The sequence below is a fragment of the Macaca mulatta genome, chromosome Y (genome assembly GCF_049350105.2).
Source record: "Macaca mulatta isolate MMU2019108-1 chromosome Y, T2T-MMU8v2.0, whole genome shotgun sequence".
NCBI classification, from domain to species: domain Eukaryota; kingdom Metazoa; phylum Chordata; class Mammalia; order Primates; family Cercopithecidae; genus Macaca; species Macaca mulatta.
In genome coordinates this window covers 9,074,910-9,086,716 of record NC_133427.1, presented here as the reverse complement: position 1 = coordinate 9,086,716, position 11,807 = coordinate 9,074,910, and the positions used below count along the sequence as shown (strand labels likewise).

The 11,807-nt window shown below is 41.7% G+C and overlaps 1 pseudogene; it reads right to left on the bottom strand.

Annotated features, from left to right (window-relative positions):
* Positions 1 to 384: 384 nt before the first annotated feature.
* The window catches only part of LOC106995385 (polypeptide N-acetylgalactosaminyltransferase 15-like), a 40,359-nt pseudogene continuing 28,936 nt past the window's right edge, over positions 385 to 11,807 (bottom strand).

The following is an 11,807-nucleotide window of genomic DNA, read 5'->3' as shown; positions in this document are numbered from 1 at the left end:
CTTGAACCCAGGAGGCAGAGGCTGCAGTGAGCCAATATTGTACCACAGCACTCCAGCCTGGAAAACAGAGCAAAACTCCTCAAAAAGGCTTCTGAGTTTGCAATCTCTGGGCTAGTGAACCTAAGCCTCAGTTTTCTCATCTGTGAAATGAAAAGTTTGGTGAAACAGCCCCTCTATTTCCCTTTAACTAAGATACTTTTATTTTCTGACAATGGCCCATGTCTGTGCTTGCAGATGCAGGTGAGGTGAGCGGAGCTATGATGGGTCATTACAGTGGGGGACCATTGCAGTCAAGGGACATGGGATCACAGAAAGAAGATATCTTAAAGGGAGGTACAGGGTGTCCCAGAAAAATGTCACCCACTTGACAATCTTCTTGGGCTATTACCCATCCTGAGAAGTCTGACTACTCCCCTGTTGCTGCTGGCTGTCACTGCAAGGAGCCAACATCATGGGATAGCCCAGGATGTCCTCCTTCTGTCTGGCAGTCTGCTGCACAGAACCCAAGTCTAGTGTTATAGAGTTGAAAGTAGACAACCACACAGAAGTGAATTCCAAATTCCACTGTAAAGACACACTTGGCCAGGCACCATTCTTTTTCTATATTCTCTGGAGTACAGCTCAAGGCACATTGTTCAGGCCACAAAAATGAGTATAGTCAAGCTGAAGCTGCTGATCCTAAGGGACAGGCCTCTCAAAGGAGGTGCTCTGGGGGTGGGTAATGGGGCAAAACTCAGCCACCTTCCTCAGACTGGCATGGAGGCAGAGGATGAACCCAAAGCCTCTGAGACCCTGCTAAATTGTAAGTGGTTGCCCAGGGATGTGGAACAGCTGAACATCTATTTCTTGTCTTGGGAAACTTCCCTCTCCCTCTACATCTTCCCTAGGTCATGCCTTGCATTTCCAGATAACCTGGGCTTGGGTTCAGATGGGTACAGCTCAGGGTAGTCATTAGCCAGAAACCAATGGAATGTCCAACAACCCAGTCTCCTTTGCAGCTGCAAGCGTTCCATGAAGTCTGACTTCTCAGCATGGGAAGGAGAAAGACCCAAGCAGGATGATAAAAGTCCGTCTTGCCCAGAATCCACATGGTTAGGGATGGAGTGTCTAGCAAGAAGCTGAAAGATCAGGACAGAAGGAAGGGGCGAAGACCACAGTTCTCCAAGGCTGCAGTAGAAGGGGTTATGTGTCAGAAGAAAGTTTGGAAGGGACAGGATAGCATAGGTCTTTCCTACAGAGAGCTGTGGAACCAGTAAAACTGCAAGTGATATCAGCCACTTCCCACAACCCCTCAAATCTCCAGTCTATAAAGACTATGATAGGCTGGGATTGGTGACTCATGCCTCCAGCACTTTGAGAGGCTCACCTGATCGTCCCATTTGGGGCGAGACTTGAGGTCAGGAGTACAAGACCAGCCTGGCCAACATGGTGAGACCCCATCTCTATTAGAAATACAAAAGATTAGCCAGGTGTGGTGGTGCATGCATGTAATCCCAGCTACTTGGGAGGTTGAGACAGGAAAATCACTTGAACCCAGGAGGCAGAGGCTGCATTGAGCCAAGATTGTGCCACTGCACTCCAGCCTGGGCAACAGAGCAAAACTCCTCAAAATTATAATAAAAAAAATAAAAATATTTAAAAAAAAAAGAGAGAGAGAGAGACTATGATTTCTGTGCTTTAATGATTTTTCTGCAGAAGCTGGCAAAATGATAGGACTTTGCACCTAGGTTAGTGTAAGGAAAGCACGATGGGCCTTATGGAGGGAGGACCTGACACATAGGCAATTGATACGAAGTTGGCTGCAAAATCATGGGCTCAGATTTGGAGCAGGGAAGTTTATCTTTCTTCACCTCTAGGTACCATTAATTAATCATTATTCTGGGCTACACTGTCCTCTCTTTTTGAGATTCACCTTTATGATACAATTGTCTTAGGACAGAGATCAAGGCCAAGTCCTTAATATTACTAGCATACATTAATGTTTTTGGCTATACTAATGATACAAAGAACCAAACCCACAAGTTTAGTATCAAATCTTGGATAGTTTCAGGGAAAAGAGAGGTGACAAGGATGGACTGAAATGACCATAGCCATTAAAAAAAAAGGACATCTCTTTCCTGACATGGAGAGAGGGAGTAAGCTGGCCATGTCAGAGTTTCCACTTGATGACCACTAACCTGACAGTAAGACATGGGTCCACAAGGCTGTGTGAAGTATATTTCATTTGGTTCTGCTTTCTCTCTTTCAGACCTCATCTGGAAATCTGGAAATGTGGTAAGTCTGTTGTACTAAAATTCTCTCTAGACACTTCTCAAAGTGTGATTCCCTAAACATCTGCCTGAGGAATGCCCATGGAGCTTATGAAAAATGTAGATTCCTGGGCCCTGCCCTAGAGACTACCATAGAGTTGTTTGGGTTGGAGGTCCTGGAATCTGCATTTTAACCATTGCTTCTGGTGAGTCTTTTTCACACAAAATTTAAGAAAACCTTATCTAAATTAGGAATTTCTTGTTTACTCAGCATATTTACCCACCATGAAACCAAGGGGATCTATTACTTTTTCCTTTAAGTAAAATAGTGTAAGTTTCTTAATGGCTCCTTGGCATTCTTGTGCTTATTTGAGACCTAGACCTTTCCCAGAGTTGGACTTTGCTGCCAAAAAAAGAAACGTTCCTTCATGTGAGGTCTATCACCTTTACTGTCCTTCAGAAAGAGATAAACTGATAAATCTACCCAATCTTTGTTTGACCTTGAATGAGGGGCAAGCTGACAGTGAACTTTCCCTTCTGTAAAATTTTGTGTGAGAGAAGAGAAAACAAGAAAATGTCAACTCCCCAAGCAGCAAAAGTCTGGCCTTGTCTTTTGGTGCCCAGGATTTCTGCATCTCAAAATCCTTGTGGGATTTTGGGGTGGTGCGGTGGATGGAGAAATAGAAATCTTTAGGGCAAAATTAACTTTTGGTTACTTAAAGTAAATGGATGCTATCAAACACCTTCAGGGAGGTAGGAATGTCACTGAAATCTTGAAGTCAAAGTAAGTGATAGGACATTTCCAAAGCATGAATTAACAGAAATGTTTAAAAGAGAAATGAAGCCCTCTGCTAAAGATCTTCTCGCTGACCAGTAAGGGTGCCATACTCCTTGCAAAAGTCACCAAATGAACAAAGATGGATACCTGTGAATCAAAGAATTGATACCCAAATGAATATAAGAAGAAAAAGGTACCTAACTGGTAGACTTTATGAAAGAAAGCCTGTCATTTATTCACATTTCATTTTATAGTATACTTACAACAGTTATTGAGTTCTTGAGGTTAAATCACTTTCCCAGGAACAGTAGCTCCTAAGAGGTCAGAGTGTTATATTAAGTAGCTAATCAGACATCAGGAGGGTAGGAGAGGACATTCCTCAACCCCCGCAACCTCCAAGGATGTCAGACCACTATAAGGTGTTGGTCAGGCAGTTGTTAACTGTCTCTCTAAAATAATAGTTGATTGCAGCTGGCAGCAGGGAAAGGCAGTCTCCCAACAGATAGAAAAACCTGAAACTGGTGATCTGGTTCCCGATACAGTCTCAGGAGTTGGGCAAGTGGACTAATGCATGCACACTAAGAGGCAAAATGGTGCCGTTTTTTTGCGGGACAATCAGAGATGGGAGAGACCAAACAGAGTTCAGGAGAGCCCTTCATTATTAAGGCGATTACCAGCTCCGTCGGACTAGGGTCCGGAAAGTCTGAGCCCCCAAAAAAGGGATCAGTCACCAAGCAGTTTGTGGTGGGAGTTACATGCTGCAGGAAGTGTACTCGCAGAAATGAGAAGAAAGGCAGTTAATCATTCTTTTACATTTGTTACACTACATGTCTTACATCCTTGGGAATACATGTTTTTGTAGCATATACTTATCAATCTTATGATATTGCAGCTGTGCTGGGAAGGTAAGCAAGAACTCTCTGACCTGCAACGAATGTAAAACAAGTGAGAACAGATAAGGCTTGCTGAGCACAGAAAGAAAAGTAGGCAGTTAGTATTCTTCTCTAACTTAGACTACATGGGTGCTACACTACACTAAGCCATGAGGGGAAAGTTAATTTTCTGGCTTTACGTCTTATAAAAGTCATGAATTCCTTCTTTATCCCCACCTTTAGTGCTCGCCATAAATGTGGATTAATAAAGAGCACCACAATTGTTTATCTCTTCCTGTGTAGGCACATATTCTTCCTGGGGGACTAGTTGGTATTTTTGTAGTGCCAACATTTTGGTGGTAGTTGTTTGGTCCACTACTGCTTCAATACTTCTGATGAGGAGAGGTAAAAGACAAGGCAGTATTAGACACTCTCTGATTATAGCTATAAAACCAATTATTAAGGTTTTAAAGCCTCCAAACCTTGAGAACCATACTCTAAAAAGTGAGTTTGGGCTCTACCCAGACTAAATCTGGACTGGGACATAGACTAACTTCCTCCTTCTGGCAGTAATTTCCATAACAGCTCTTCCATTGTCATTGATTTGTAAGCAGAAGTTGATCATATTAAGCTTGCCCTAAACTCCTCCTTCTGAGGCTAGGAGGTAGGCTAATGCTAGTCTATTTTGGTATATGGTATCTCTCATTTGAGTGGCATGTATGACTAACAGATCCAAGGCTTGGGCTATCTAGCTGACTATGATTTCCAGTACAGCTTGCAATCTTATGAGTCGTTTTAACATGTAAATAGGAGTGTGGCACCTCCATGATCCATCTTGGACTTATGTAGCTTGTCCATAATATTTGATAATTCTTTCAGGAAGCCAATCCTTTCAACTACCTCTCTTAATGTCTTTTTTTGTGTTTGTGTTTATCTTTTCTACAGTACTTATCTGAGTAAAGATGTTTCTTCTGGTCTTTTTTCATTATACACCAGGTAACTTAAATCTTTCTCGTGTTTCAATAGGAGCAAGAAGGACAATCTTATTATCCTTAACACACAGGCTTCAATCCACTTCTCAGGAAATAGTTGATAGGCTTTTGTCCCACAGCTCCAGTATAGTCCTGCCGGTGCTTTCCAAACATTTGGAGCATCTAGTTGATGCCACAACTGATTCAGCGCAGGAAACAGAGAGAGAGAGTTAAAATCTGATACAGAGGAATTGTCCATGACACTTCTCTACTGTGTCTTATTCTTAGACTCTTTAAAATATTGCTGATTTAAACAAGTCTTATCTCCTACTTGAGTTTGAAAGTCTTTCCCATCATGCTACGTAGTATCTTCCAATTATAGGAGTTTTTAATAGCCAGACACTTGGGTCACAGACAGAGTAACTGACTTGATTACAAATACATGTCCCCAGGGGAGTTCTTGTACATTCATATTGTTTGAAATAACAGGGTTTTCATTATACTTTTACCAGACCAAGCTTCTATCATACAATGATGACAGTTATCTTGGTTTCCTTCTGTACGTGTTAGCATTATTGTCACTGGTGTGATTAAGTTTACATTACGCATGGGCATCCTCCTGGGCAACAAGTTTGATAGCAATTGCAAAGATGGCATGACAGCAAAACAATCAGAATAAGCAATAGTATACCTAAATATGCAGATTCAATCTATATTTACTTATCTAGCACTGACTTCCTCAGACTTTGGCTGTGCATAGACTGGTCAGCTTCCGGTTGTATGACTAGAGCAGGGCTTGATGTTTCCTCAAGCTTCAGCCATGTGTTGACCAACCAGCCTCTAGTGTGGTCAGAGCAGGGCAGTCGTCTTTTCCTGCTGTGCCTTGGTTCCTCCACAAGATCAGTCAAGTTGGATGATGTAGATCTTGCTGACTCATCCACTGGTCTTGGACTGAACTTGCAGGTTTCAGTTGGCTGTGATGGATCCAAGGTATAATACCTGCAACTTTAACAGCGGTAGGGGTAGACATGATCACAATATGGGGAGCATCTCATAAGGGTCCGAAGGTGGTAGGATTCCAGTGTTTAGCCTATACACAGTACTCAGGTTGAAAGGGATAATAAGTATTGCATCTGTAAGGCTAACAGGTATTTGTTTTCTTACTCACTTTCATACTTCTTGCATTCCCTTACCTAATGCCTGCATTTGTCTTCTTGGGGTCAGTTCTCCAATTTATTTTCATCTCTTTGTACATGAGATAGAAGTGGGGGTGGTCGGCTGTATACTATGTCATAGGGTGAATACCCAGTTGATTTACTAGGGATACACCTCACCTGGAGAAGGACCTTGGGCAATACATGATTTTACCTTAAATGAGTCTCTTGGCAAAACTTTTTGTTTGTTTGGTTTTTTTTTTTTTTTTTTTTTTTTTTGCTTACTTTTGTTTTTCGGTGGTTGTTGTTGTTTGATTTTGGTTTTGTTTTTTGAGACAGAGTCTCACTCTTACTCAGGCTGGTGTGCGGTGGCATGATCTCAATTCACTGCAAGGTCTGTCTCCTGAGTTCACACCATCCTCCTGCCTCAGCCTCCCAAGTAGCTGGGACTACAGGCACATGCTGCCACACTGAGCTAATTTTTTTTTTATTTTTAGTAGAGGTGGGGTTTCACCATGTTAGCAAGGATGATCTTGATCTCCTGACCTTGTGATCCACCTGCCTCAGCCTCCCAAAGTGCTGAGATTACAGGTATGAGCCACCATGCCTGGCCAGTAAAACTTCTTTAACAGTTGTTTCAGTGTCCGGTTTAATCTTTCAACCGTTCCAGAACTTTGTGGGCTCTAGACTGTCTAATTTTTAACATCGGAGTTAGTTACTATACTTCTATCACAAAAGCAGATCCGTTGTCTGAGCCTAAAGTTAGAGGCAATCCAAATCTAAGAATAATGTCTTTTCACAATACTGTGGTTACTTCTTAGGCTTTTTCTGTCCTAGTGGGGAATTATTTGACTTATCCTGAGAAAGTGCAAACACTAGCATGTACCAATAGCACCCTGCTGTAAACAGTCCAGTAAAGTCGACAAGCAAATTCTCACAAGGTACCACTCTTGTCTCTTTAATTCTTGGGACTGAACTAGCCCTTTCCTCAGATTGTTCTGAGCACAAGTCACACACTGTTTGCAAATAGGTAGCATGATAATAGTAAGGCACATTACATAAAATTGCTGCCTTACAAGAGTTTCTAAAACATTTTTTCTTATGTGCGTTCCATGATGAAACTGTTTTAGATGGGGGTAGGTGGGTGGCGGGGCAGCTGTTGCTTCTTGGATGGCTAGTTTTTCATCTGAGAACTTCCATCAGCCTTCTTCTATGTAACTTCCTCTTTCTTGTTCAAACCTGGGGCTTTTTCTGGGACACCTTATAACTTGCTTTACATAGTAGACATAGGAAGTCCTCAGTGCCTTCATAACAATCTTGCTTAGTAGGGGCTGCAAACAAAGACCATTTATATACTGTAACAGGAGACAGTTGTCATTTGGTGGGGCAAGAGCCTTGAGATCAGATGCTAATGCCTCTTTAAAGGTAGTTTTTGAACCCTTGTGGGAGTCGACTCCAAGTATATTGTGTTTCACCTCATTGGAATGCAAAAATTGGTTGGCTTACTGGAGCTACCTTGAGAAAAAGAAAATATCCTTTCACGTATAGCCTTCACTCCTCAGTTTTTTGCAAGGTAAGGGTTAATACCATGGCTTTCGTTCACTTCAGGCCTAGAGTCATATTTCCTTCTGGCCTGAAAGAGATTCGAGCTTGGAGTTTCTTAAGCATGTTCTTCCCTAATGGGCACTGGGCACTTTGGCACATACAGAAATTTATGCTGGACCCCTTGACTTCCAATAACACACACCTCCTGGACTGACAGTAAGGCCTGTTTTTTGTTGTTGTTTTTTGTTTTGCTTTGTTTTGTTTTTATTTGGACACTCCAGTTGCCCTGACTATAGTAGCAATGTTTTTAGATAGTGGCCTTACTGGTCATGTCACCACCGAGTGCTCAGCATCAGTATCTATTATAAAGTCTCTATTTTCATAGAGACTAAGGGCTCCCAGGGGCCCACAGAGATGGATCCTGGTCTGTCTTAGACTTCACAATTTTCAGTTCTGGCCTGGCTGACCAGGTCAGCTTCTGTTTTCAAAATGCAATGGCTGGCAGCTGCTGGCCTTTGCCATGTCTCAGGTCCTTGGCTGCTGCCTCTTTCCTGTTCTCCTTCTGGACATTTATTCTTTCAATGCAATTTCTATTTGCATCTTTCACATTGATCCTTCTCAAGCCTAGGCTGGTCCTCTTGTCCTGGCCTAGCTTGTCCTCTTCCATGAATACATCCTCTCACAAATCCACTCTCTTTTTCTACCAGGGCAGTAACCAACAAATCAGCTTTTTCCTTAGCTTGCACTTTGCCTCTTTCTTGGCTTCTTCCTCTAGATTAATAAACACCTTGGTAGCCACTTGAGTGAGCTGGGTGATATTCATAGCCTTGAACTTTTCAACTTCTGAAGCTTTCTTCTGATATCACCTTGTGCCTGGCCCACAAATGCCCCTTTAACCATGCACTGGTTCCCTGCTGCTTCTGGGTCAAAAGGTGTGGGTCAAAAGAGCTGGTAAACCTCACAAAGCCTCTCATAGAACTTACTGGGATTTCATCTGCTTTCTGAAGGACCTCTGAAACCTTTCCAATGTTTGTTGCCTTTTTCTCTCCAGCCTAATGCCCTAAATCAGAGCCTCTCGGTATCTCAGCAAGTTCAGCAGCCCTTGTGCCTGCTTTGGGTCCCAGCCTAGGTCAGTTTCCATTGGTAAAGCCTGTTGTGCTTACTGTTTGACATCTGTCATGCCTACTGGGATGTTGCTTTCTAACCACTGATGAGCCCTTTGTATTTATCTGCAGCATTCTTCTGTACTGAACAGTGATAGAAGTTGTTTGCATTCTGCCCAAGTTGAGTTGTGGGTTAGAAACATGGACTGCATTAAATCAGTGAGAGCCTGGGGCTTCTCCATATAGGAAGGAATAAGCTATCTCCAGTTGAAAATGTCTGTAGTAGAGAAGGGCTAATAACCATAAAGCCGTTCTCCTCCTTGAATCTCATTTTGTGCATCTAAATAGATCTGTCCCCTAGTTTCAATGAGGAACATCTACATGACTTGACTGCATCCTGACCGGAGACAGCCAGCATCATCATGGAGTTCCTCCTTTGATTTATTGGGCAGTGGCACTGGCTTTTCCATACGTGGTGAAGTTTAGGGGGTACTCTCCTCTGAGTCTGATGCTCCAGAGGCAGCTGCTGAAACGGCTTCCTGCCTAAGCCTTGCCAGTTACAAAAAAGCAGGGCAGAAAAGCTGGAAGTTCAAAAAATAAGAGCGCATCTCCCACTGCAAAGGAATACAGCTCATCACCAGCAACAGATCAAACCTGGACAGAGAATGACTTTGACGAGATGAGAGAAGAAGTCTTCATTCTATCAAACTTCTAAGAGCTAAAGGACGAATTACATACCTAGCACAAAGAAACTAAAAATCTTGAAAAAAGAGTGGAAGAATTGATAACCAGAATAATTAATGCAGAGAAGGCCATAAATGAATGGACAGAGATGAAAACCATGACACGAGAAATACATGACAAATGCACAAGCTTCAGTAACCGACTCGATCAACTGGAAGAAAAAGTATGAGCGATTGAGGATCAAATGAATGAAATGAAGCAAGAAGAGAAACCTAAAGAAAAAAGAAGAAAAAGAAATGAACAAAGCCTGCAAGAAGTATGAGATTATGTAAAAAGACAAAATCTACATCTGATTGGGGTGCCTGAAAGTGAGGCGGAAATGCAACCAAGTTGGAAAATACTCTTCAGGATATCATCCAGGAGAACTTCCCCAACCTAGTAGGGCAGGCCAACATTCAAATCCAGGAAATATAGAGAACGCCACAAAGCTACTCTTCAAAAAGAGCAACTCCAAGACACATAATTGCCAGATTCACCAAAGTTGAATTGCAGGAAAAAAATCTTAAGGGCAGTCAGAGAGAAAGGTCGGGTTACCCACAAAGGGAGGCCCATCAGACTAACAGCAGATCTCTCAGCAGAAACTCTCAAGCCAGAAGAGAGTGGGGGCCAATATTCAACATACTTAAAGAAAAGAATTTTCAACCCAGAATTTCATATCCAGCCAAACTAAGTTTCATAAGTGAAGGAGAAATAAAATCCTTTACAGATAAGCAAATGCTTAGAGATTTTGTCACCACCAGGCCTGCCTTACAAGAGACCCTGAAGGAAGCACTAAACATGGGAAGGAACAACCGGTACCAGCCACTGCAAAAACATGCAAAAATGTAAAGACTATCGAGGCTAGGAAGAAACTGCATCAACTAACGAGCAAAATAACCAGTTAATATCATAATGACAGGATCAAGTTCACACATAACAATATTAACCTTAAATGTAAATGGACTAAATGCTCCAATTAAAAGACACAGACTGGCAAACTGGATAAACAGTCAAGACCCATCAGTTTGCTGTATTCAGGAGACTCATCTCACATGAAGAGACATACATAGACTCGAAATAAAGGGATGGAGGAAAATCTACCAAGCAAATGGAGAACAAAAAAAAGCAGGGGTTGCAATACTAGTCTCTGATAAAACAGACTTTGAACCCCCAAAGATCAAAAGAGACAAAGAAGACTATTACATAATTGTAAAGGATCAATTAAACAGGAAGAGCTGACTATCCTAAATATATATGCACCTAATACAGAGCACCCAGATTCATAAAGCAAGTCCTTAGAGACTTACAAAGAGACTTAGAGTCCCATACAATAATAATGGCAGACTTTAACAGCCCACTGTCAACATTAAACAGATCAACGAGACAGAAAGTTAACAAGGATATCCAGGAATTGAACTCATCTCTGCAGCAAGCAGACCTAATAGACATCTACAGAATCTCCACCCAAATCAACTGAATATAGCTTCTTCTCAGCACCACATCGCACTTATTCCAAAATTGACCACATAATTGGAAGTAAAGCACTCCTCAGCAAATGTACAAGAACAGAAATTATAACAAACAGTCTCTCAGATGACAGTGCAATCAAACTAGAACTCAGGACTAAGTAACCCAATCCAAACAGCCAAACTACTCTGAGGGACTGCTCTGAGTGACTACTGGGTACATCACAAAATGAAGGCAGAAATAAAGATGTTCTTTGAAACCAAAGAGAACAAAGATACAACACACCAGAATCTCTGGGACACATTTAAAGCAGTGTGTAGAGGGAAATTTATAGCACTAAATGCCCACAAGAGAAAGCTGGAAAGATCTAAACTTGACACTCTAACATCACAATTTAAAGAATGAGAAAAGGAAGAAGAAACACATACAAAAGCTAGCAGAAGACAAGAAATAACTAAGATCAGGGCAGAACTGAAGGAGATAGAGACACAAAAAACGCTCCAAAAAATCAAAGAATCCAGGAGTTTGTTTTTCAAAAAGATCAACAAAATTGACAGACCGCTAGCAAGACTAATAAAGAAGAAAAGAGAGAAGAATCAAATAGACGCAATAAAAAATGATAAAGGGGATATCACCACTGACCCCACAGAAATACAAACTATCATCAGAGAATACTATAAACACCTCTATGCAAATAAACTAGAAAATCTAGAAGAAATGGATAATTTCCTGGACACTTACACTCTCCCAAGACTAAACCAGGAAGCAGTTGAATTCCTGAATAAACCAATAGCAGGCTCTGAAACTGAGGCAATAATTAATAGCCTACCAACCAAAAAAAGTCCAGGACCAGATGGATTCACAGCTGAATTCTACCAGAGGTACAAGGAGGAACTGGTACCATTCCTTCTGAAACTCTTCCAATAAATAGAAAAAGAGGGAATC